The sequence below is a fragment of the Sminthopsis crassicaudata genome, chromosome 3 (assembly GCF_048593235.1).
Source record: "Sminthopsis crassicaudata isolate SCR6 chromosome 3, ASM4859323v1, whole genome shotgun sequence".
In the NCBI taxonomy this organism is placed as follows: Eukaryota; Metazoa; Chordata; class Mammalia; order Dasyuromorphia; family Dasyuridae; genus Sminthopsis; species Sminthopsis crassicaudata.
Genome location: NC_133619.1, coordinates 496,256,890 through 496,283,926, shown reverse-complemented (window position 1 = coordinate 496,283,926; position 27,037 = coordinate 496,256,890). Strand labels below are relative to the sequence as shown.

Here is a 27,037-nt window from a genome sequence, read left to right as displayed (position 1 = left end):
TTCCTCTTAGGTTCCTTTTTCTCTTTTCTCTTTTTTGGGGGAAGTGCATGTTATGTTATATTAGTTATTTAATATCTATTGATTCTATTTTTTGTACCCAAATTCCTTTTCATTGACAGTTTGGAATGCATACCCATACCTCCTATATGAATTCTCTCTCTCTCTCTCTCTTTTTTTTTCCCCCTGAGGCTGGGGTTAAGTGACTTGCCCAGGGTCACACAGCTAGGAAGTGTTAAGTGTCTGAGACCAGATTTGAACTCAGGTCCTCCTGAATTCAAGGCTGGTGCTCTATCCACTGTGACACCTAGCTGCCCCCTCCTATATGAATTCTAACCCTGATTAGTTTCTGAGCTCAGAATGTATCATTGTACTGGTTCTTTTTTATTACCAAAGGTATTACTGCACATTGCAGCAAATTCTTTTTTTAAATCATTGTTTCTTGATTAACTTTCACTTAACCAGATAATTAATTTAAATAGAAATCAAATTTAAAAAAAAAGAACCCTGATATCATGGTCCACTAAGGCAGAATGGCAATTGCTTTCAGAATTAGAATCTCAAAGTATTCCCTGGGGACCCTGAGAGCAGGATCATACAGTCAGCATTTGTTGGAAGCAGTACCCAAACCAACTTTTTCCTTGTTGTTGTTCATCCTTAATTTTTGAAGAGGACCAGTGATATCTATGTTGGGGTAAAACTGAGGGTGGAGGATGTCAGGTGGTGATGTCTTAACTTGCACATGAACTGAATTTAAGTGAGACAGAGTTGCATAAGGTCATCAATCTTATTCTCTCTTCCAGTCATCAAAGTCCAGGGGCAAGACAAAAGACAGGACTGTAAGGGCCCTTTAAATGGGCAGCGCCACAGCGCAGCAGGAGATTTGAGTGGTCCAGAAGTAATCTCTGTGGATATAGGACTGCCCTGTGGGTGGGATCCTGTCCATATTGAAATAGCTTCATAATGGGTGACAGCTCTCTTGCTGATTGGCTTTGTGTGTGACCTCACAGGCCCTTTATGAGCCCACTGCAGACAGCAGTCGAGCTCTTTAACCTGGCTCCCTAGCCTGGGGTAGCCAAGCCAAGCCAAGCGAATGGATAGCCGAAAGAGGTAAGGAGTTTGATAGTGAACATGTGGGTCTTCTGACCAGGAGTTCACTAGGGAACCAACAAGTCAGGGCATCAACCAGGGCATTATGTGAGTAGGTATAATAAGGCTTTTAAGATTACATGTGGCTGTTCTTGAGTGCATTACCGGTTATTAAACTACTATTCAAGAAATTGTGGCCAGAGACCTTTGAAGGCCTCAGAGGAGGCAAGCCGGGTAGAGTTGACACTGCAAAGGACAGTGGTCAAAGGTACTCTGTTGGGCCTAGGGCAGACTAGTAATTGTAACTGCCAGGAGGGCATGTTACACAGGACGACTGGTGATGGTACAGGATGCAGTAGGTGACCTGTGTGTTTTGATGTCTGACCGAGCTGTAAATGCTCTACTGCACCTACTTCAGCTACCTTTTTGGTTGTTGGAACAAATTGTTCTCATCTCCCCATTCTGCTGGAAGAAGTCCTCACACACAAACATTCCCACAATTCTATGATGGATTTGAGGCCTATTGGTTATCCTCCTTCTGGTTTAGCACAACTGCCAATAAGGTAGATTTAACAGGGTATGGTTGCTGTGTATGCTGCAGTTTCTTGGATCCGTGGGTGAGAGCTGGGTAGCAGATGGACACCAAAGGTGGATGTACAGCCCCCAGAAGGGCTCAGCAAGCCCTCATACACGAGGTGCTTGTCTCCCTGAATACCCCACATACATCAAAGCCAAACTCCATATCCATTCAACTATGTTACTTCTCCATGGAAGGAAATCCTTCACAAAAAATATGCAGTCAGATTTCTATCTATACTTCTGGGAAATGAGATGAGGATTATCATCTGATGTAAAGGAATAATAAAATCTCAACTGCATTTGGAGTCAGAAGCCCAGGATTCAAATCACCCTTTTGCCACTTACTGTATGACTCACTGTCATAAAATGCATGTCATATATACCATGCATGTCATACAACTGCCACTGTATAACTTCCAAAGTTCCATTTTTCATCTGTCTCTTGGGGCACTAAGGTACTTACTATCTGTGTAATTTGGATCAAGCCACTTAACTGAACTGAGCCTCAGTTTTCCTATCTGTAAAATGAAGATATTGAACTAGATAATTACAGAAAAGGTGCTGATCTGTATTAGTAGAGGTCTGTGCATACCTTTTGACCCAACAATGTTACTACTGTGCTTATATTCCAAAGAGAATTCTTCATATGAACATTCTTGACCTTTTGTTTGTCCAGATGAATTTTGTTGTTATTTTTTCTAGTTCAGTGAAATAGTTTCTTGGGAGTTTGTTTGGTATAGCACTAAGTATATTAGTTTAGGGAATATTGTCATCTTTATTATATTTGCTGGACCTATCCATAAGAACTTGATACTTTTCCAATTGCTAGATCTGACTTTATTTGTGTGGAAAGTATTTTGTAGTTTTGCTTATATAGTTCCTGAATTTTCTCTTGGCAGATAAATTTCCAAATATTTAATACTACCAACAGTTATTTTAAATGGAATTTCTCTTTGTATCTCTTGCTGTTGGATTTTGTAAGTGATATATAAGAATGCTGATGATTTTTGTGGATTTATTTTTTATCCTGCAACTTTGCTAAAGTTGTGGATTATTTCTAATAGGCTTTTAGTTGATTCTCTGGAGTTCTCTAGGTACACCATCATATCTTCTGTAAAGAGCGATAATTTGGTTTCCTCATTACCTACTCTAATCCCTTTAATCTCTTTTTCTTCTCTTATTGTCAAGGCTAGAATTTCTAATACAATATTGAATAGTAATGGTGATAGTGGGCAATTTTGTTTCACCCTTGATCTCATTGGGAATGCTTCAAGTTTATCCCTATTATATATGATGCTTGCTGATGGTTTTAAATAGATGGTACTGACTATTTTAAGAGAAAGCCCATTTATTTCTATACTCTCTAGTGTTTTTAGTAGGAATAGGTGATGTATTTTATCAAATGCTTTTTCTGCATCTATTGATATAAACATATGTTTTTTTGTTAATTTGGTTATTGATATAGTCAATTATGCTAATAGTTTTCCCAATATTTAACCCACCCTTCATTCCTGGTATAAATCCTACTTGTTTGTGGTGTATTATCTTGGGGATAATCATCTGTAATCTCTTTGCTAATATTTTATTTAAGATTTTTGCATCAATATTCATTAGGGAGATTGGTCTATAATTTTCTTTCTCTGTTTTTGTACTACCTGGTTTAGCTATCAGTACCATATCTGTGTCATAAAAGGAATTTGGTAGGAGTCCTTCATTTCCTATTTTTTCAAACAGTTTACATAGCAATGGAGTTAATTGTTCTTTAAATGTTTGGAAGAATTCACATGTAAATCCATCTGGTCCTGGGGATTTTTTTCTTAGGGGGTTGATTAATAGCTTGTTTTATTTCTTTTTCTAAAATGGAACTGTTTAAGTAATTTATTTCCTCTTCTGTTAATCTGGACAATCCATATTTTTGTAGGTATTCCTACATTTCACTTAGGTTGTCAAATTTATTGGCATAAAGTTGGGCAAAGAAACTCTTGATAATTTCTCCTTTCCTCTTCATTGGTGGATAGTTCTCCCTTTTCATTTTTGGGACTAACAATTTGATTTTTCTCTTTCCTTTTTCTAATCAAATTAACTAAAGGTTTATCTATTTTATTGGTTTTTTCATAAACTCCTTGTCAAATTTTTATTTATTTATTAATTCAATAGTTTTTTTAGTTTCAATTTTACTGTTCTCTCCTTTTATTTTTAGAATTTCAAGTTTGGTATTTGATCAGGGTTTTTTAATTTGTTCTTTTTCTAGCTTTTTTAGTTGGAAGCCCAATTTATTGATCTTCTCTTTCTCTATTTTATGCAAGTAATTATCTAGAGATATAAAATTTCTTTTATTAATGCTTTGGCTGCATCCCACAAATTTTGATATGTTATCTCATTATTGTCATTCTCTTGGATGAAATTATTGATTGTGTCTATGATTTGCTGTTTCACCTATTCATTCTTTACAACAAGATTATTTAGTTTCCAATTTCTTTTTGGTCTATTTTCCCCTGAACCTTTATTGAAGAAAATTTTTATTGCATTGTGATCTGAAAAAAAAATGCATTTACTATTTCTGGCTTTCTGCATTTTATTTCAAGGTCCTTATGTCCTAATATATGGTCAATTTTTGTATAGGTTCCATGAACTGCCAAGAAGAAAGTATACTTTTAATTTTCTCCAAAGATCTATCATATCTAGCTTTTCTAATATTCTATTTATGTCTTTAACTTGTTTCTTATTTATTTTGTGATTTGATATCTAGTTCTGAGAGAGCAAGGTTGAGATCTCCCACTATTATAGTTTTGCTGTCTATTTCTTCTTGCAACTCTCTTACTTTCTTTTGGAATTTAGATGCTATACCACTTGGCACATATATGTTTAATATTGATATTGCTTCATTATCTATGGTACACTTTAGTAAGTTATAATTTCCTTCCTTATCTCTTTTAATTAGATCAATTTTTGCTTTTGTTTGATCTGAGATCAGGATGACTACCCCTGCTTTTTTTACTTCATCTAAACCATAATAGATTCTGCTTCAGCTTTTTATCTTTTCTCTGTATGTATTACTCTGCTTTAAATGTGTTTCTTGTAAACAACATATTGTAGGATTCTGGCTTTTAAGCCAGTATGCTATCCACTTATATTTTATGGAAGAGTTCACCCCATTCACATTAGTAGTTAAAACTACTAATTCCATATTTTCTACCATTTTATTAACCCCAAATTATACTTTTCTCTTTCTTCTTCCCCTTTCCCTTCTCCCCAGTATTTTACTTATGAGCACTACTTGCCTCAAGCAGTCCTCCCCCGTTAGAGATCCTCCCCTTTTTTATATCTTTCTACTACTATTTCTCTTTTCCCTTTTATTTAGCCTACTCCTTCCCTTTTTCCCTTTCCCCTCCCACTTTTCTATAAGATGAGAGATGTTTCTTGGTGTAATCAAATATATCTAATATTCTTTCTTTGGGCCAAATCTGATGAGAGTAAGATTCACACAATATTCGTCATCCTCCCTTCTTTTCCTCAATTATAATATGTTTTCTTTGCCTTTTCCTGAGATGTAATTTCCCTCATTTTACCTCCACTTATCCTGTTTTTTCCTGTTACAATCCCCTTTTCACCTCTAGTTTCTTTTTTTATATTATAACAGTAAAAATCAGATTATACATGTATTCTCAATGTATATCCATAACATGGAATATTATTGTTCTGTAAGAAATGACCAGCAGGAGGAATGCAGAGAGGCTTGGAGGGACTTACATGAACTGATGCTGAGTGAAATGAGCAGAACCAGAAGATCGCTGTATACTTCAACAACAATACTGTATGAAGATATATTCTGATGGAAGTGGATATCTTCAACATAAAGAAGATCCAACTCATTTCCAGTTGATCAGTGATGGACAGAAACAACTACACCCAGAGAAGGAACACTGGGAAGTGAATATAAATTGTTAGCACTACTGTCTCTCTACCCAGGTTACTTATACCTTCGGAATCTAATACTTAATGTGCAATAAGAAAATGGTATTTACACACATATATTATATCTAGGTTATATTGTAACATATGTAAAATGTATGGGATTGCCTGTCATCAAGGGGAGGGAGTAGAGGGAAGGAGGGGATAATTTGGAAAAATGAATGCAAGGGATAATATTATAAAAAAATTTACTCATGCATATATACTGTGAAAAAAAAATGTATATCCATAACAGAAATACAGTTAAGAGGCTTTTTTTTTTTGCTTTTTACCTTTGCATGCTTCTCTATATTTGGAAGTCAAATTTTTTATTTAGCTCTGGTCTTTTTATAAAAAATAAATGGAATTCATCAGTTTCATTGAATGTCCATCTTCTTCCCTGAAAGAAAATGTTCAGTTTAGCAGGGTAATTTATTCTTGGCTGCATTCCAAGTTCCTTAGCCTTTTGGAATATCAGATTCCAGGCCCTTTGATCCTTTAAAGTGGAAGCTGCTAGGTCCTGAGTAATCCTTATTGTGCCTTCTTGGTATTTGAATTGTTTCTTTCTGACTGCTTTTAATATTTTTTTCTTGGTCCAATAGTTCTCAGATTTGGCCATGATATTCCTTGGGGACTTAATTTTGGAGTCTCTTTCAGGAAGTGTTTCGTGAATTCTTTCAATGGTCATTTTACCTTCTATTTCTATTATATCTGGGCAGGTCTCTTTGATGATTTCCTGAAAAATCGTGCATAGGATCTTTTTTCATCATGTATTTCAGGAAATCCAATAATCCTTAGATTGTCTTGCATCTGTTTTCCAGGTCGATTGTTTTCCCAGTTTGATATTTTACATTTTTTTTCTATTTTTTCATTTTTTGGGGGGTTATGCTTGACTGATTTTTGTTGTCTCATTGAGTCATTCATTTTCATTTGTTCAAATCTGAATTTTAGTGAATTATTTTCTTCATTTACTTTTTTTAAAAACTTCTTTTTTGTATTTGTCCAATTGAGCTTTTAAATGAGTTGTTTTGTTCTATGGAATTTTTTTTTCCATTTCATAAATTCTGTTTTTCTGGGAGTTTCTTTTTCCATTTTATCAAATCTAACTTTTAATTAGTAATATGCTTTTCCCATTTCACTAAGTGTATTTTGTAGTGAATTTTCTTCATATAGTTTTTATTATCTTTTCTAAACCCTCTTGCAAATCTTTCATTTCCTTTCCTCATTTTTCTTCTAGCTCTCTTTTAAGATCCTTTTTAATTTCTTCTAGTAGAGCCTTGTGTGATGGGGACCAGGTTATATTGCCTTCTGGGGCTTCATCTAGACACAATCTACCTTTAATCTCCTCAGGGTTTGAAATCTATTCTTCTTTTTTGCCATAAAAGCTGTCTATCGTCAGTGTCCTCTTTACTTTTTTTACTCATTTTTTTTTTTAAAGTTAACGTCCTCCTTTAAAACAAAGGAGGTTTTCCAACCCACCACAGCTGCGCCGAATACATGCTGATTCACTCCCAGTGCTGGGTGGGCATGGCCAGGTCCAATGAAATTCTGGCATTTCTGGGTTCACTATTTACCTTTTGTGTTTATGTTGGATGTTTTCTAACTTCTCTGCTGATCTATTGGTTTTCAAGCAGGAAAGAATAGCCAACACTGCTGTAGATTCCTATAGACTCCTCCCTGTAGATTCTCTGCCATGTGGAGTCTGTACCACCCCAGAGTCAGTAATGCCCTGGGACTCTGTGCTGTCTGCAGTGGTGTTTATGGTCAGCTGTTTGTGTTAGGCTGCCTCCCTCCTGTTTCCAATTGAAACAGATATTTTCTGGTCTGTTTCCTCCCATAAACTCTCTGCCCTGGGACTCTGCACTGTCTGTGCTAGCGTTTGTACTCAGCTGGTTGTGCTGGCTGCCTCCTTCCTGTTTTCAATTGAAACAGACCTTTCATGAAGATCTTCGACATTATCTTCTGATGATAATTTGTTGCACTCTCAATATTTGTGAGTTTTGCAGACCCAGGGCTAATTCAGAGGCTGGATTTCATAATTAGGGTGAAGGTTGGAGAGAAGATCAGAGAGAAATGAGTGTCGTCTCCACCATCATCTTTCATATATATTTTTTCAATAGTATATTATTTTCCAAATACAAGTAAAGGTAATTTTCAACATTCAATTTTAAGACTTTGTGTTTCATATTTTTCTCCCTTCTTCCTTTATTTCTCCACTCCCCAAGACAGCAAATAACCTAATATAGGTTTACTATGTTTTTTGCCCCTATTTTAAGGAAGATTATGGATAGGATTAGAGAAATGAGGGAAGAGTCTTTAGTAATCTCACCTGGTATGTGTGTGTGTGTGTGTGTGTGTGTGTGTGTGTGTGTATATATATATATATATGGAAATTTTCACTTTCCCAAACTGAGTTCAAATTTCAGTCACATGATTAGCTATATCTTCCCTTACAAAACAATAAAGGATGACATATTCTGGAGAGCATGCATTCTTGGGTCACTGGCTGGAATGGAGAGAGATAAGACCCTGGTAAAAAACTCTGTGGAAGGAAGTTTCCAGGATCTTTCATGTCAATTTATGACTTGAATTAGTTGTTGAAATCATAGTTCAGAAGATGTGGCTAGTAGAGGCTCTCAGTTGCCTCAGTTCACGTTGATATTAAATTAATAGGGAGGTACTAAAAATGAGAATTCTATCATTCAGCTTTAGGGTTCTTTCCATCTAACTCTGAGAATTGTGGCTGAAAAGGATCACTGTGGTATTAGGAAATACTGTTTTTTAAGACCCCCATTTCCTGCTACAATTTTTCTCCAAGTTTTCCATCCAAAACTTTTTCAGACTGAATCTACCTCCTGACAAGGGAGGTCATGGATTTAACTGCAGAATAAGATGTATATTTTTGGATTTTACCAATGTGGGAACTAGTTTTATATGGACTTAGCATATTTCTCCTGAGAGTCCTCATTTTCTTTTTAATTGTTCAATGGAGTAGGAGAGTAGGAGGAAGAGATAAATATTCATCAAATAACTTTAAAAATAATAACTATCATTGATTTGTGGAATTTTAGAAAAGGCATTAGTCACTAGTTCTAGATTTTAATCCTGGATTCACCATAGCTTAGTGTTTTACCTTAAGCCAGACCCTTCACTCCTCTGGGATCCAGTTTCATGCTCTGTAAAAATGATCATTACATTAGCTTTCCTGTAAGGTTTCTTCTAGTTCTATAATTCTATCATTTTATACTTTAATATTCTTCAGCTTCAGCCACTGGAATGGTGACAGTGACTCATCAATACTAATGGCAGTTAATGGATTTTGTCATTATTTTTGTCATGTTAAATATCTTATTAAACACTAGAAATTATTGCAGTAAAGTTTTTGTTAATTCATACAAATAATTCTGTAAATTTTGGGGACTACACAAACTCTGAGGGTCCAACCAGCTCAAAAAACTTAAAATCTGACATTATTTATTGATATAAATGTGCAAAAAATGTTTTCTTATCTTTTTCATATGCAGACCTTTTAGTCCTTGAAGATCTTGAAGAAGAAAATATTACACATTTACAAGTGCCAAGTAATATTAAAAATTCAAGAAGCACCAAGCCAGAAAAATAATCTAAGGCAAAATTAGTCAGAGGAGGCTTCTTGGAGGAGGTGAGTCTTAAAATGAATTTTTAAGGGCAAAAGGTCACAGCTGTTCCTTTCCATGTTCTGGAAAGGTGCCCAAACTCTGAGGTTATTCTTGAAGCTACCAGTGATTCCCCCCATCCATCTCTCATCTCCTCCCAGCTTTCTTCACTGATACAGCCAGGCTGGGGACCTCTGCAAGGAGAAGTTGGCATTAATAAACAATAGGATCCATTGAAGGGCCCTGGGAGTCTGGAAAGGAAAGCACAAAAAACTGGACTCTTCAGCTGTCTGCCTGGATGTTGCATAAATGCTGGAGGGGAAAGAGGAGTGGCTGGGTCCCGGTAGTTCACAGCAGTCACAGTCAATCGCTGACTTCGGCCGAGCCAAACCTGCTGACAGGCCCAGCCTCTCCCACCTGTTTTCTCTGGGTCTAGACAAAAGAGGAATGGAGAGAAGGGAAAGGGTGGAGGCCTCAAATGAAAATTAATTAACACTATCTATTTTACCTCCTTCTGTTTAAAGACAATCCCTTAATCCTAGTCACTGGAATCCATATTTTCCCATTGGTCCATGGTAAGTAGGAGAGAGAATGAAGGGCTTAAGAAGCTCCATCACAATCAAATCCTTCCCTGTTGGGTGATTTCCTTCCTGGGTAAACATCACCAAGGATACCAGTGGCTCAGTCAGTTCTATTTCTGAGGAACTGAACATTAGATGGGTGTGGAAAAAGGAGTTAGACTTATTCTTCATGGATCCAGAAGGCATAATGAGGAACAAGGGCTGAAAGGCAGATTTTAGGTAATATTAGGAAAGCCTTCCTAACAATCAGATTTGTCCAAAAGTAAAATGCACTGAGTTCCTAGTCACTGAAAATTTTCAAACAGAGCTTGAGAATTTTCTTCTCCGTGTCCAACATGCGGGAGCACTCTGTGAGAGATTTATATAATGGGTGGTATGTGACATCAGACTCTAATATTCTATAAATCATTACATCAAAAGACTTGATTGTGAGGGGAGGGGGAAAGAAACTAGAATTTTAAAAATCTCTCAGTAGTACTTTTGGTTTAGTGATCTAAGTTGTGCATACATATAGAACACAGATTCAATCTTTGGGGTCTTTGTCTCCAAGAATAATCACATTTTTACCCAGGTTCTCTACTGGGAAGATTAGATTTGTGGCTCATGTTTCTCTATAAGGGCTTTGCTCTTCCTTAAAGTAGTAAGACTAACTAAATACTAGGAAAGAATGGATTTACAAAAGAAGAGTGATTCCAATAAAATAATCTAGCCCCTCTTGCCCAGTCTAATTGTCCTATTCTCATGAACCAATGGCTTTTTTATAAAACACAATTGTGTTTTATAAAACACAGTTCCACTTAGTGTCAGATGACTTGAGAATCTTGCTGAAGACTCAGCAATTTTTGGTCATTTGCCTACTTCTACATGAAGGGGGTTCATTCACCCATAGTTCAAACAAACTATATTCCAGAATATAGAAAGTAATAGAAAATGAGATAGCTAAGCCATTGTCAATAATCCCTAATAGATTTGGAGAACTGAACATGTACCATAGAATAGAGAAAAGGCAAAAATCTTGATTTAAAAGGTGAGTGAAACAGTCTTTGTCCTCTTAGAACTTACAGACTGGTAGGTAGATATAACATATAAATAAATAGCTATAGCAAAAATATTTGTGATAAGCACATAATTTGTATTTATCAACAAAGCCATTATGATGTCATGGAAAGACTGCTGGATTTGTAATTAAGTAGATTTGGGTTTGACTCCCCATTCATACATTCACTAACCGTGTAATTATGGGCAAGTTAATTAACCTCAGTAAGCATCAATTTCCTCATCTGTAAAATGGGGATATCCATGCCAGCACCCACCCTCCTCAGAGGGCTTTTATGAGAAAAACACTTTATAAATCTTAATACATCCCAGAAATATGTTATTATAATATCAAGTCTGAAAGTTAATAATTAAGGAATTTAATTAAAAAATAACCAAAAAAAAAAGCCAGTTTTTGTTCAAATTTTTATACTGGATGTCCTATCCATTAATCTTCTTTCTTCCGGGTTCGGGACATTTGGCCAAATGTTGATCCACCTGGATCAGTTGAAAGTTGATAAGAATTCAAAAAAATTTCACAAGTCTTGGGGGAGGCGATATTAGATATTAATTCATCTAAAAAAATCTGGATTTTTAAAAAATGAACTACAATCTCAATGGATCCACCTTGTGTTATGATAGTCAAGAGTTGCTGAATCCTTAGGCTACACTGGGAAATATAGTATCTAGAACTAGGGAGATGGAGTCCTACTCCACTTTGCCTTATTCAATAATGTCTAGAACTGGACAGTATGCAAAGGAATAGTTATTTTTCAATTGTGATCCCATTGGAAGTTTTCTTATTAAAGATATTGGAGTGGTTCCCTATTTCCTTCTCTAGCTCATTTTACAGATGAGGAAACTGAGGCAGATAGGGTTAAGTGACTTGCCCAGAATCATAATTAGTGAGTGTCTAAGATCAAATGTGAACTCATGAAGCTGAGTTTTCCTGATTTTGAATCCAGTGGTCCATGCACCTTGTCACCTACCTGTCAGAGAATTAATACTTGGCTATGAGTTAAAAGACCTTTTGGCGGTTTGAGTCTTCAGTTTGTTAGTCTTGAGACCTTGGTTAAATCATCTGAGCCTCTTTTAAGAGAAAGCTGGTTGTCTACTTTTGGTAAGTATTGTAGGGAGAATTCCTGTTAAGGTATGGGTTGGTTAAGGTTGACTCAGGAGGTTCCTTCCATAGCAAAATCTATGAGGTCCCGGAATGTTTCCCAGTCTGAAAAAAAGAAGTAATATCTACCCTAGTCAGGTGTAGTAAGGAAGGAACTTTGCAAAGCATGACATAAATATGAGTTATTAATATTATTGTGCTTTAAGTGGCTGGGTGACTCTGATATTAGATATGATTCACTAGTGATTAAAAGAACCGAAGGAATTGAGACAGGACTGCATTCCTGAAGCCAGAGTGTAAAAGGAAGGAGAGTTTTTCAGCCCCTATCAAATCACAAATGACTGGCCTGTGATGTTCCCTACGTTTGGGCTACCCTGGCCTAGTCACAAATATTCACTCAGCTAAATAAAAACATAGGCACAAATTATAGGTAAATAAATGGTTATATCCTACCCAGTGAAATATCTTACTCCTTTTTTTTTTTTTTTTTGGAGGAGTGATCTTAAAGGCTCTTAGAAGGGACTTGCTTCCAAGGAGTCTATAAAATGACTTTTGCTTCTTTTCCTACAAAACCATTGAAGCTTTGAGTTCCAGAGAAATGAAAGATTTTTTTAAGTGGATCCTGGAATAGCATTATAACATGTGTATAATATGCGTATCACATTTGAGAAGTAGCATGGGACTAATGTGGGAAAGGCACTGATTCTAAAGTCAGATGACCTGTATTCAAATCCTGACTTATGTGTCCTCTTTAAGTAAGTCCCTTAATGTTCTTGGGCCTCGAGTTTCCTCATCGGTAAAAGGAAGGGAAGGAATTATATGGTTTCTGAAGAATCTTATAGGCTATAGGAGAATAAATAGACTTTAAGGATCATATAGTTTAATTCTCTCATTTCCTAAATGAGAAAACTGAGTCCCAAGCTCTACCTGCAACATCTCACATCTATTTCTTTCTCTCTATTCACACAATTACTATTCTAATTCAAGATCCCTTTGCATATCTCTTCTGGACTATTCCAATAGCCTATTTTGTCCCCCTGCTTTCAGTCTCTATCATCTCTGACTCATCCTTCACAAGGCTGCCAAATCAATCTTTCTAAGGTACAGGTCTGACTATATCATTTATCTCCTTAAAAATCTTTAGTGACTTTCTATTGCTTGAGAATAAAATAAAACCATTCCTTCCCACCCTCATTGCACATTCTTCTTCTTTGCATACAATAAATTCTAGTCAGTCTAATCTACTAATTGTTCTCTAAAAGTGATGGTTAGTCTCCAGCCTAGGCACATTAATATAAACTGTCCCTCATTCCAGAAATATCCTTTCCTCATCGCTGCCCTCCCAATCTGTATATTTCATTTAACTTCTGGTCAGGTGGTGCCTTCTTCATGGAGCCTTTTATAGCATCATACATACTGGAGGGATCTCAGAAGCAATATTGTCCAGTCCCCTCATTTTACAGATGAGGAAACTGAGGCTAAGGGAAATTAAATGATTTTCCTGGAGTCAAACAATTAGGAAGTTTTGGAAGCAGGATGTAAACTGAGTTTATATCAGTGTTTTATTTACTGCAACATCTAGTGGCTATTAGGTATCATGAATCCTCTCTTTTTCCTCCTATTGCCTATTGCTAGTATCTTCTCTTTCCTTAGGTTACCTTGAATTTCCTTGTACATGGATAGGTAGAAAGTTTCACTGTGGCATATCATTGTATTTGGAATCAGAAGGCTTTAAGTTGTAGTTTGCCATTTACTAACTGCTTGACTTTGTCGTTCCATGATGGGAAAGACATGTCCCTCATTTAGATCTGCTTCCCTGTTAGTAAAAATGAGGTCATTGGACTAAATGACCTAAAAAGAGTCTTCCAGCTCTAAATCTGTTGTCTGTGGTCTACATGGTCCTAACTTTATCTGTCCCCATTAAAAAATCAATCTCTCAAAGGTCAGGGGAGGTTCCATTTAAGTTTTTGCTTCCCTATTAATTTGCCTTGAGCTTAATAAATGTTTATTGATTTGAATTGGAGCTTCTCAAGGTCAAAATGATGGCTTATGAATGCACCTAGACCAGACCTCAGGTCCTATCTGCCTCAGAGGACTAGTATGAAGATAAAATAAAATAATGTATGTAATAAATGCTTCTTGAAGTATTATGCAATTATATTATTTGTACTAAATTTGTGACTTGTTTTGTGTAGGGAACTCCTGCTGAGTTAAATAACCCTTTTTATCCCTATATAGACATCTGTTCTGCAACCTACAGTCTCAGAGAGTTTTTTTGAGAAAACTGAGACATTAGGTGATTTTCCCAAGGTTGCATAGTATGTGTCAAGAATTATGCTCCTAAGTCAGCTTCCCGTGCAAGGCTGCCTTATTCACTATGCTATATTGCTTTTATACTAATATTTCTAATCCAGTGCTATTTTCACTAAGCCATTTTGCTTATTGAGCCACCTTATTGTATGGAGAAAAGGACAAACAGAAGAAAACTTAAGACTAGAAGTCAGAAGCCTGAATCCCTATAAGAATTGAAATAAGACTCCTCCCTAGCCTAAGCTTTAGTTGCTATCTTAAATGGAGTGTGAAGCATATCGACAAGGGTGTCTTGATAATTAGCACACTAGTGAGTGTGTGTCACCTGGGAAATACAAATCACTCTATTTTTAAAGACAGGTAGAACAATTATCTGCTCCTTAAGCAAAAGAGGGTGAGGCAGGGATAACTGGGGCTCAAAGGATCAGGCCAAAGATAGAGACATAATTGTTTTTGTTAACAATGATAATCATTTATTACTACTCAGGCTGAATCTAGGCAGCATCCCCACCCTCAGAGCTTAAATGTTACAAAAGTCCAGTTGAAGCCCTAATGTTTGCAAATGGAAGTTAGAAGGGATGATTTGCAGAGAAAGATCAAAAAAAAGCAGAGAATCAGATTGGAGTATTAGCTACACAGTGACAGGGAGCATCTGTGATTTGTACCATATTTCAACATAATGCTTCAAATAGTATGGAGATTTTAGAGTTTACAAAGTATTTTCCTTATAATGAGAGCATAAGATAGGTACAATAAGTGATGTTTCACAGATGAGGAAATAGGCTAGTTAGCAAATTTAGCACTAGAACCCACTTCTCCTGAGGCTCAGTCTAATTTTTTTATTATACCCCGTGGCCTCTCTTGAGTGGGGTTTCAGGGGAGGGTCAGTTGACTGGGGGAAGAGGAAGATCCAGAATTTTAAAACGGAGTTTAAATATAAGTCTGAATAGATTGACCCATGAGGACTGTATCCTCTGTCCCTTCTTAAACAGAAACCAGATGTGTTGGAGACAGCCCAAATATAGATCCAAGTTCTCATAACTTCATGATCTGTACACTCCATAGCTGTACAAGAATCAGTCAGGCTTCTGGCAGTAGTAGTGTGGACTTGAATCACTTGATATTTAGCCTTTAGCATTTGATATATTAGCTCACAAAGAATGAAAGAAGGCAGTGGACTTACACTCGGCACTTAAAAAAAAAAAAAAAAAGTCCGGTATCAAGCTAAGAAGACAATATGGTAATATAAATTGAATACTGAATTTGATGTCAGGAAAATTCTGGAGTTAAATCCCATCTGTGTGGCTTACAAGCTATGTGATTCTAGAAAGCCTTTATTTGCTTCAGGCAACTCTTTAGGATTTGTCTAGTGAATCATAAACTGGTTGAAATCTGTTTTGTTGGAAGGAGTTCTTACAGGGAAGTTCCCTAAGTTAATGAAATAGAAGCTACTTATTTCATATATCTCAGGAATCTAGACAATAAAAGGCAAGGTAATGATTCCAAGAACTGATCCCATAAGCCACCTATCTATAAAGGGTTTGCAAAGAAACCTTCCTTAATGAAACACACACCAAGGAACTGCTAGATTTTTTTGAGTATCTAGCAAGAATTAAAAAAAAAAAATTGTAAGTGAAATAGCACTCTGGAGGGGAAAAATAGAAGAAGAATAAATACTTTAGAACAGAAGATGAGAAATTTTATCTAGATATTGGAATATCCTGAAAATTAAAATAGAACAAACAGAACTAAATAACTTCTAAAACAACAAGAAATATTAGAACAGAATTATAGAACTAGTTTTTACTTTTAAGTATATATATATATATATACACACATATATGCATATAAAAGTTAATCATGTAATTTCTAAATCTTCCTACTTTTCTGTTTCCTTCTAGCCTGTTAAACATTTTAAAAGTTTCAATGACTTTTTTCTTTCTTCTTTCCTTCCTTTTTTTTCTTCTCCTCTTTCTCCTCATTCTCCTTCTCTTCCTTCTCCTTCCTTCCTTCCTTCCTTCCTTCCTCCCTTCCTCCCTTCCTTCCTTCCTTCCTCCCTCCCTCCCTCCCTTCCTTCCTTCCTTCCTTCCTTCCTTCCTTCCTTCCTTCCTTCCTTCCTTCCTTCCTTCCTTCCTTCCTTCCTTCCTTCCTTCCTTCCTTCCTATATATATACATATATATATATATATATATATATGCATATATACTTAATAGGAGTGATATCTCTTGGTCAAGGAATATTTACACAGTTTACTAACTTTGTGAGTACAATTCCAAATGATTTTTCATAATGACTAAAGCAATTCACAGCTCCAATTGCAATGCATACCTCCTCCAATAATGATCATTTCTTTTTTCTGTCAATCTAATAAGTATAAGATAGAAGTAGAGATTTTAATTTTTATTTATCTTATGATTGTGAAGCATTTTCATATAACTGTTAACTTATAGTCAAGGGATATAAATAGGCAAAAATCAAGAGAAGAAATCCATTATTATTGGGGAACATCTCTTGTATGTGTATGTATATGTATGTATGTATATGTGTACTCATATAGACACATACACACAAACATATATACATATATCTCTCCAATGATTGTTTTTATTTTTATGAATTATATTTTCTAGTTATATTAACATAATTTCTGTCTTTCTTGGTAGCAAGAATCCTAAATGTTGCATACCTTATATTTATTTTGAATTTATTTTGAAATTTATCCATATTTTCCTGTTAGAATGTGTCAGTGATGACAGAAATAATATTTGATATCATACCAATTTATATCTTGGTGTCATGTTGATATTAATTAAATTTAGCTGATTCTCTAAAATTCTCTAAGTAAATTATCATATCATCTAGTAAAGTGATAATGTTGCTTCTTATTTGCCCTACTCATTTCCTCAATTCCTTTTTTATTACCTTAATAGTATAGCTAGAATTTCTAGAATTATATTAAATAATATGTGATAATAAGCACCCTTGTACTATCCCTGATCCCATCAAGATGGCTTATAACCTTTCTCTATTACAGATAATTCTAGATCTTAGTCTTAGATAATACTATTTGCCACATTAAAGAAAGGAATACTTATTTCTCCATGTTTAATGTTTTTGAATTGAAATAGACATTGCATTTTGCTTTTTTTATATTTTTGTCTTTCCTATATCTATAGATAAATCATGTTGTTTTGTTATTAATATGATTTTCTATATTTATAATTTTAAAATATTAAACTAATTCTATGTTACTAATATAAATTCAATTTGGTCATGGTATGTAATCAGTTTAATATGTTGCAATAGCCTGTTTGTTAATATTTTCTTCAATGTGTTGGTATCAATATTCATGAGGTATTGGTGTGTAGTTTTATTCTGTCTCAAGATCATATTTGTGTCATAGAAAAACAGTTCATGTAATATGTAGATAATTCATGTAATATCAGAAATAATTGTTTCTTTGAATGTTTGCTAGAATTTACTTGCAAACTCATGTAGATGTGAGCTTTTTTCCCTTTAGAGGTTTATTAATGACTTGTTCAATTTATTTTCTGAAATTGGTTTATTTAAATTCTCAATTTCTTTTTTGGTCAATTTGTCCACTACATTATATATGCATATAACATTATATATTGTATATATGTATGTATATGTACAATATATATTTATTTTACGTATGTATATATATGTGTATGTGTGTATATATAATATGTGTGTGTGTGTGTGTGTGTGTGTGTGTGTGTGTGTGTGTGTGTGTAATATATAGTTTGTGTGTGTGTGGTAAAAAAAACCCAACAACAGACAGAAGTATCATGAAAACTTGGAGAAGAAAGAGTATACAGGAGGAGAAGATAGTCAAAAGTGTTAAATGGAGCAGAGAAGTCAAATAAGGTCAAGATTAAGGAAATATCACAAGATTTGGACAAATAGATCATTTAATTCATAAATTTTGTTAATATATAACTTGTAAATAGTTTCTAATAATTTCCCTTACTGTTTCTTAATTTATAAAATTTTCTTTATTTTTGGTATCACCAATTTTATTTTTGTCTTTTAAAAAAGTCTTATTAAGCTATAGTTTTCCTATTTTTAAAAAATAGCTCCTTGTTTTATTTATTCAATTTTTTGCTTTCAATTTTAACTTCTTCATTGATCTTTAGAATTTTAATTTTTGTGTTTGGAGTTTTTAAAATTTGTTGTGTTCTAATTATTATTAACTGTGTATTTCATTCAGTTCATTGATGAAAGTGTTTTGAGATAAGATTTTCCCCTAAAGGACAAATTGGCTACATACCTAAAGTCTGAATATGCTATCTCATGGTTGTCATTTTCTTTGATGAAATTATCTATTATTTTGATGATTTGTTCTTTGACGCAACAATTCCTTAGAAGCAAATTACTTAATCTCCATGAATGTTTTAATTTAAAGACTTCTCCATAGTGCCTTCTTCCATCCATTTGCTCAGATGTTAATTACTAGTCCTGCTCCCCTTTTCTCTTACTTTCTAAACCTTTTTATAATCTAGCCTCCAAAACTAGTTTGTTTTGCTCATGTCTATTCCCTCTCTGATTCTACCTCCTCCCTTTAGACCTTTTTCTTCTCCCTGTCTTCACTGAATGTACTTCTACTTTGAAGTGTGTGTGTGTGTGTGTGTGTGTGTGTGTGTGTGTGTATTCATTTTTCCTTTGGCTAAGAGTAAAATTCATGCAGTGCCTTCACCCTCATTCCTTCTTCCATGTTATATAGTCTAATTATAAAAACTAATAAACTCTATTCTTTCTGTCCTCATCAGTACCCTTTATTCTTTTTTCCTTCCCTTACTTTCCTCTCTTAAGACCATCAAAATAGAAGAAAACTATTCTCTTTTTGTTTTATCAAACTCTTTCTATGGCCTTTGAGAACTTTAGGGTTCCAAAGTGCATTTGTCTCTTCTTCCCTTATTAGAATGCAGGTATTTTTACTTTACACTGTTGTGATTATGAATGTTGTACTCTTAGATCTTATTTTTCTACTTTTCAATTCATGCAAATAATGTCACATATCTTTGAATTCCTCTAATTGGTTATTTCTTTTTGAACAATAATAATTCATTACCTTATGATATCATAATTGTTTTGTTTTCAGCCATTATCTGGCTAATGGACTTTCACTTTGCTCTTTGCTACCAAAGCGTGCTGAGCAGGTAGTTAGAAAGGACAGGAAGATCTGAGTTCAAATGCAGTATCAGACACTTAATAGTAATTTACCTTTATTTGTCTCAGTTTCCTCATCTGTAAAATGAACTGGAGAAGAACATGGCAAACCATTCCAGTATCTTTCCCAAAAAACCCCAAAGTAGGTCACAAAGAGTGAGAATAATTGAAATGACTAAACAATAACATCAAAGAGTACTTTTTGGGGTCATATTAGAACTTTATTTTTATCTTTTTTTTCAGTAGGTGTCTAATGTAGAATTAGACATTTTGCATTGAGAGTCTTTAAACAGTTCCTCCATTTTTTCATCAGAATAACTTTTGGTTTTACCTTTAGAATTTCATTCTTTAGAATTGCTTTAATTGTCTTTAATAAAAGTTTGGACATGAAATTTTCTTTTCTTTTTATGTATCTTTGTCATCTTATCTCCCTAAATCTAATGTTTTGTACCACACTCAACCTAGCTAAGATTTCTGATCCAACGTGGACCCAAGGAAATAGATTTGCAAATAATTAGAGGCTCTTTGGTTAGTAACAATGGCCAATAAGCAAAGACTTATGATCATGTGCCATGATTGTGTTCAGATTCTGAATACTCTAGGAGTCTGCAGAGTAGAAGGTAATTGTAGAATGGGTAATGCTTGACCTAAGCCCTAAAAGATACACAAGAGTTGAATTGGAAGAATAGAAGGGAGACAGATCACATGCTGAGGGAAATCATCAGTAAGGACATGGAAGCTTAAGATGAATGCAATATATTCCTATGACATTGAGAAACTCCATATAAGTGGGTTTATATTAGAGTCAGCAAACATTCAGCTTGAGAAAGTATCTGTTAATCATGCCCCAAAGTTCAAATTTGGTATGATGAATAATAGGGATCCATTATTAGACAAGTCTCTGAGCAATAGAGTGACAAATATAGTATTTTAAACAAATCATCTAGTGTTTGTGTGCAAAATACAGAGGGAAGAGATTTGGGAAAGGGATACTAGAGTCTTAATGTTCAAGTGAAAAAGCATCTTTGAGAAGACAAATGGCAGAGGACATTGAACAAGGAGTCAGCAAACTCTATTTTAATTTCCAGTTGTAGTGTGCCAGCTGCCTATCAGACATTGGAACTTATGTCCTCTAAATATTTCAGACTCACCATGTCTAAAACAGAACTTATTTTCTTTCCTAAAAATCCATCATTGTTCCAGATTTTAAATCTCTAATAAGGGTACCATCCATCATCCATCTAATCATTCAGGTTAAATTGTAAACTTCTCAATTCCTCATTCTCCCTCACCCTACCTATTCAATTAGTTGACAAGACTTGTGAATCCTACCTCAACAACCTCTGATATCTACGTATTCCTTTTTACTCATATGACCATCATCCTAGTTCAGGCCCTTATCACTTCTTGATAGGACTAGAGCAGAAGTCTTCTAACTTGTCGTCCTGCCTCAAGTTTCTTTCCTCTTCAATCCATCCTTCACATCACTGCCAAAGTGATTTTCTTAAACATAGGTCTACCTATGACTTACCCATCCTCATTAAACTCCATTAACTTACTGTTATCTCTAGAATCAAATACAAATTCTTCTATTTGGCCATTCACAACTTGGCTTCTTCCCACATTTCCAACTTAATCATACATTATTCCTTTTCAAACATTATATAATCCAACCAAATTAAACATCTTGTAGTTCAAACATGGCACTCATGTCTTCCATGCCTTCATCCAATCTCTCTCAAGTCTGTAATGCACTACCTATTTACCTCCACATATGGGAATCACTGGTGTTTTTTTTTTTTAAATTCAATTTAATTACCACCTCCAGATAGTGTTTCTCCCCTTCCTTCCTCCCCAGCTACAATTACATTGTATTTATTTTGTAGACATTTTGTTTATATCTATATATGTATACATCCTCTCTCCCAATAGAATGTAAGTGTTTGAATGCAGGGACTATTTTTTTTTTAATCTTCATCACTTAACATACAACTTGAAAGTAATTAGTTAGCTATATGATTTTGGACAAATTGATTAAATATTCTGGGTTTGTTTTCTGATTTGTAAAATGAAAGTGATTATATTATTTGTTGTCTAAGGTCTCTTCTGAAATCTTAAAGAATAATTTCTTGTAAGCTATATCCCAGTATAGGAAAAAGTGGAGGATGGAGAGAAAGAAGAGTTCATGCTCCCTTGCTGGGACTTGATAGGAATATATAGGATAGGTAGCTGTAGAGTACAGCATAAAGATAAACGGAACAGTTTGGGGATGAAAGGGTAAGAAAAGGTGTTTTGTGTAAAAATTTTATATTAATTGTCAAAGGTTGTAAGTTATTGCTGCTGCTATAGATGAACATTTTGATACCAAATAGGAATAGAAAAGCTTTTTAAAAAGATACATTGCAGGGGTGTGTGTGTGTGTGTGTGTGTGTGTGTGTGTGTGTGTGTGTGTGTGTGTAAATACAGCTTTTCAGATGGAATTTGGGCAAATGAGAAAAACATTATCTGTGCAAGTAAGACTGATTTTAGTGAGGAATGGTACCGTCTCCTCTGTAGGAGCAGTGTTATGTTATAAAGAGTCAGACAATTAACTTACAAATTAGAAATTACAAATTACAAAAAAAATTAATTACAAATTAGGGGCTTTGGACTGCAACCTTTCCCTCTTGTTTAAGAGCAACCCCCACTCCTCCATCTTTAAGCTCTGGATGAGGAAGATGATGATCAGATATGGTTTGGTCCTTTGAGATCTTGGCTTCTAATAAGAAATGCTAGTCTCCTTTATTTGTTCCTTTTTTAGTTCATTAAACTTGTTAGTCCAAAGGAAAAGTATTTAAAACTTAGAGTTGCCATATGTTTCATGTTTCTCCAGAAACTGATAGCAGTATTGACAGAAAAAACTTAAACCAACAGAAATATTAATTATTGTTATGTTCTCCTATGAAGTTGAGACAAATATCAGAACATGAAGTAGTTAGAGGGACTGTTGAGTAGGCATTTTACATTTCACTTGGCTTTGTAGATGACTTCCTGCCACTCCAGGTAAGGGATTGGGTTCATCTTCTAATTATTGTTATTTTCTTCAAGAAGAGTAACTCCACTAGTCAGCACTAAACAAGGGACTCAGGATCTCCAATCACTTGAATTTACAAGGTGATCTCCAAGACTACATACTTCTATTTCAAGATTTCACCTATACTTAGGAAATGGAACCTAAAGCAGAAAAAATCACCTAGGGCCTTAAAAGTCTAGGCTTATTTTTCCTAGACAGCAGGGAAGTGATAATCATTTCTTTCTATGTTCAAGAGAGAGTGGTTGCTTTTTCCCTTTATATTTCCAGGGACAGACTTCAACTAGGCAGACATAATGTATAGCTAAGAAGAAAAGAGAGAGCTGGAGGTGAGTCCCTCCCTTTTGAAGATTTATTATATTTTTCCTTCTCAGAAATCAATAAGAGGATTTCTTCAGCAATGACTCACACTTGCTGTCTAGAAGCTGACAAGGACTTCCTGGATCCCAAAGCACCCAAAATGGAGCTTGGTACATGTGGACAATCAGAAGCAGCAGAGTAGATGCCCTGTTTTATATATACATATGTATGTATCTATGTATGTGTGTTGTATATAATGATGGAAATATTTAAATTAAATAATACTATTAGTAGTAGGAATTTTGAACTAATTGGATCCCAGAAATAGCTAAAAAGCAAATGCATCTTTTCTATAAGGAAGGAAAAAAAAAAAAAAACCTTTTTCAATAATTGTTACTGGCCAGCAATCAATTGATTCAGTTCTTACTCCAAGGGTAAAAGACCTGATTCTTGCTGACTGACAGCTCAGCCAGGCAATAACAGAGGACATAGGAAAGCCATGGAACACTAGGATTTATCTTCCTTCTCTTCTTCCCCTCCACTATTTCAATATGAGAAGGTCCTAGTCAACAGGAAAACTGAAGAACAAAACATACACAGAGTTATGTCTAAAACACCAGTGGAAACAGCAATGAACAGACACTTTTGAATTCTCTGGTAGCTTCTTGGTGTAGCCCACCAATGGGTATGGCTGGCTCAAGTCTCTCCACTCCGATCCATACTCTATTCAAACACCAACGAGGATCAAATACAAAATATTCTGTTGGGCATTTATAATTCTTCATAACCTAGCTTCCTCCTACATTTCCATGGCTCTTCTCACCTTCTTTCAGTCTTCCCATCATGGGCTCTTTGATACAGTGACACTGGCCTCCTGACTGTTCTCTGAACAAGATATTCTACCTCTTGGCTCTAGGCAGTTTCTGTCTCTCATTCCTACAATGTTCTTCCTCATCTTTGGGGTTTCCCTAGCTTCAATTCCCAACTAAAATCTGATCTTCCTAAACCGTCTAAAGTCTTCCCTCTCTTAATCATTTCCTAGTTATTATGCACGTAGCCTGTTTGTTCATATTTGATTGCTTATTGTTTCCCCCATTCGATAGTGGATTCCTTACAGGCAGGCACACTGTCTTTTGCCTCTTTTTTATCCCCAGTTCTGAGCACAGTGCCTGGTACATAATGGGTTCTTAATAAATGTTTATTGATTGATTGATTGACCTAATCCTCTCTACTTTGTAAATATGTAAGAATGAAAGAAGGATGTTTAGTCGGAGCTTGCACCCCAACCTTAGGGAATGCCTCCAGTGTGGAACTGCAGGGACTATATAGCTGCATTATGGCTTAAATAGGCTTTCTGTGGACTGCCCTGAGAACCAAAGTACCTGAATTCTGAGTTCCATATTGCTGACTAACAGATGAACTTTTGTAACACACCTTTTTAGTCAATTCTGGACTTTTAGGATGCACAAAGTTTCACGCTGGGTTTACACAGCTTATACAGGAGAATTGAACCTAAGTATTATCCTGCAAGTGACACCATGAACTCTCTTTCAGAGCTGCTCAAAGCTGCTTCTTTTCCTGAGGTTTTCAGAGCTAGGATTAAAGTCTGCTTTTTCAGAGATTATTGGTGCAGCCCAGCTTTTACCTGCAGGGGACAAGTGCACTTGCATGAACTCCGGGATTAACATTGCATCATGGCTGAGTGCCATTCACTCTGTTTAGGTGCTGTCAAGAAGGAGATAGAACAATGTCTCAGGAATGTTCCCTGCCCCTCTCATCCCAGAGTATGCTGATGAGGAGGTCAGCCACTTAAGTTGCCAGAGGGATGGAAATGTCGTTGAACTTCAAGTCTGAAGACTAGGGAAGCTCTGGACTAGCTTTGTAATTGGTTTTCCTGCCTCAATACTCTATTTTAATGCCTCCCATAATTGACAAAAGCACTGATCTGATGATTTTATTCACTTATTCAATATAAACTCTAGTGGTCTCTATTACAAGATCATAGATATATTGTTATAAAGAACCTCAGAGATCATTGTGTCCAGCTCTCAGGATTTAAAGAAGAGGAAATGAAGCCCAAGAAAGAGAAGTCACTTGTTCAATATCACATAAGTAATAAGTAGGTTAAAATAGGATATGAACCCCAGTCTTGCCTCGACGCTACTATGTCCAAGAGATGATGGCATCTACTGATAGACATTGTTTTAAGAAATATCATTTAGAGATCCTATTTGAAATACCCAAACTGTCTAAGAACCCACAGTCATGGGTAAGACATAGAAATATCATGCCTATAGTACTAAATTAAATATAAAGTAAATAGAATAAAAGAATATGGTCTCTTTTTCCTGCATCAGTAAAATGTGATCTTTATGATCTCTAAAATTGCTAACAGATTTAAAATTGTATCCTACTCTATTGTGATTTGGAAAGTTCTGTCAGTTGCTATATCATAATAATTCTTTTTTTTTTTTTTTTGATGCAAATAAGATTAAGTGACTTGCCCAGGGTCACAGAGCTAATAAATATCTGAGGCCAAACTTGAACTCAGGTGTTTCTGCTCCATCCACTGTGCCATCTAAGTGTTCCTATGTCATGCTAATTCAAATCCATTTCTTTTCAACCTTTTGAAACTATATAGTGCATCAGGGTTTTGCTAGTCAGCAGGGAGAGCAATATTCACATCTCTATGGAAGTTAAGTTAAAAAGCATTAAATGTTTAATGTGTGCCAAAGGCTATATCTAATCATGAGGATATAAAGAAAAACAAAAATAATCCCTATTCTCTAAATGCTCAGAGTTGGAAATGCAATGTGCAAATGTCAGAGAAGACAATTCTCAAATAAGACAATATGTAAACAACAATGTACAAAGCAAACTATATACAGGATAAATTTGAAATAAATAATAGAGGAGAGGCATTTGAGTTAAATATTTTAAATTTAACAAAATGTTTAGATCATAGGCACTACATGAAATTGAAAAAATACAAATATTGTACTTATGAATAAGGAAACTGAGGTTTAGCAATTTCTTTTTGGTAAGATATCTTAAAAATCAGAGCCAGGTGGGGATCATGATCTTAGACCAAAAAAAAAAAAAAAGCATAACTAGACTTAGTTAAAAGAGATAATCATGGAAATTATATTTTAATAAAAGGTACCATAAACCAAATGGCATAGTGTCCAAAAATCTTAAGGAAAAAGTTAAATGAGTTACAAGAGGAAATAGGTAATAAAACTATACTATGGGGAGTTTTAACATATCTCTTTCACTACTCGTAAATCAAACTATAAAATTAATAAGAAAGAAGATGAACAGAATTTCATAAAATACAAATTTGATAAGTCTGGAGAAAATTGAATGAGAATAGAAAAGAATATATCTTTTCTCTGCCATACATGGCAACTTCACAAAAATTGGATAATATAAAAGCATAAAACCTCATAAACAAATGAAGTAAAATAGAAATATTAAATTCATCCTTTTCAGACTATAATAGAGTTAAAATTTTATATAATGAAAGTAAACAATCTAATCCTAAAGAATGAATGGGTCAAGGAACAAATCACAGAAGCAATCAATAATTTTTGAAAGATAATAATAGTAATGAGACAACATACTATAATTGTGGGATGTAGCCAAAACATTTTTTTAATTAAAGTTTTTTTTTTATTTTAAAAATATATATATGGATAATTTTCTTTTTTTTTCCTTTCCTTTTCTTTTTTATATAGCTTTTTATTTACAAGATACATGCATGGGTAATTTTACAGCACTGACAATTGCCAAGCCTTTTGTTCCAATTTTTCCTCTTCTTCCCCACACCCCCCCCCCAGATAGCAGGTTGACCAATACAGGTTACATATGTTAAAGTATAAATTAAATACAATATATGCATACATGTCCAAACAGTTATTTTGCTGTATAAAAAGAATCGGACTTTGAAATAGTATACAATTAGCTTGTGAAGGAAATCAAAAATGCAGACAGACAAAAATAGAGATTTTGGGAATGCTATCTAGTGGTTCACACTCATTTCCTAGAATTCTTTCATTGGGTGTGGCTGGTTCTTTTCATTATTGAACAAATGGAGCTGATTTGGTTCATCTCATTGTTGAAGAGGGCCACATCCATTAGAATTGATCATCATATAGTATTGTTGTTGAAATATAT

The 27,037-nt window shown here is 34.9% G+C and overlaps 1 long non-coding RNA gene across 1 annotated transcript in view; it reads left to right on the top strand.

Annotated features, from left to right (window-relative positions):
- The first annotated feature begins 1,043 nt into the window (after positions 1-1,043).
- LOC141559728 (uncharacterized) overlaps positions 1,044-27,037 on the top strand; it is a 43,174-nt gene continuing 17,180 nt past the window's right edge. The window contains exons 1-3 of the long non-coding RNA XR_012487538.1: positions 1,044-1,107; positions 9,141-9,277; positions 22,936-23,087. This is a non-coding gene — a long non-coding RNA (uncharacterized LOC141559728). The remainder of the gene's footprint in view (positions 1,108-9,140; positions 9,278-22,935; positions 23,088-27,037) is intronic.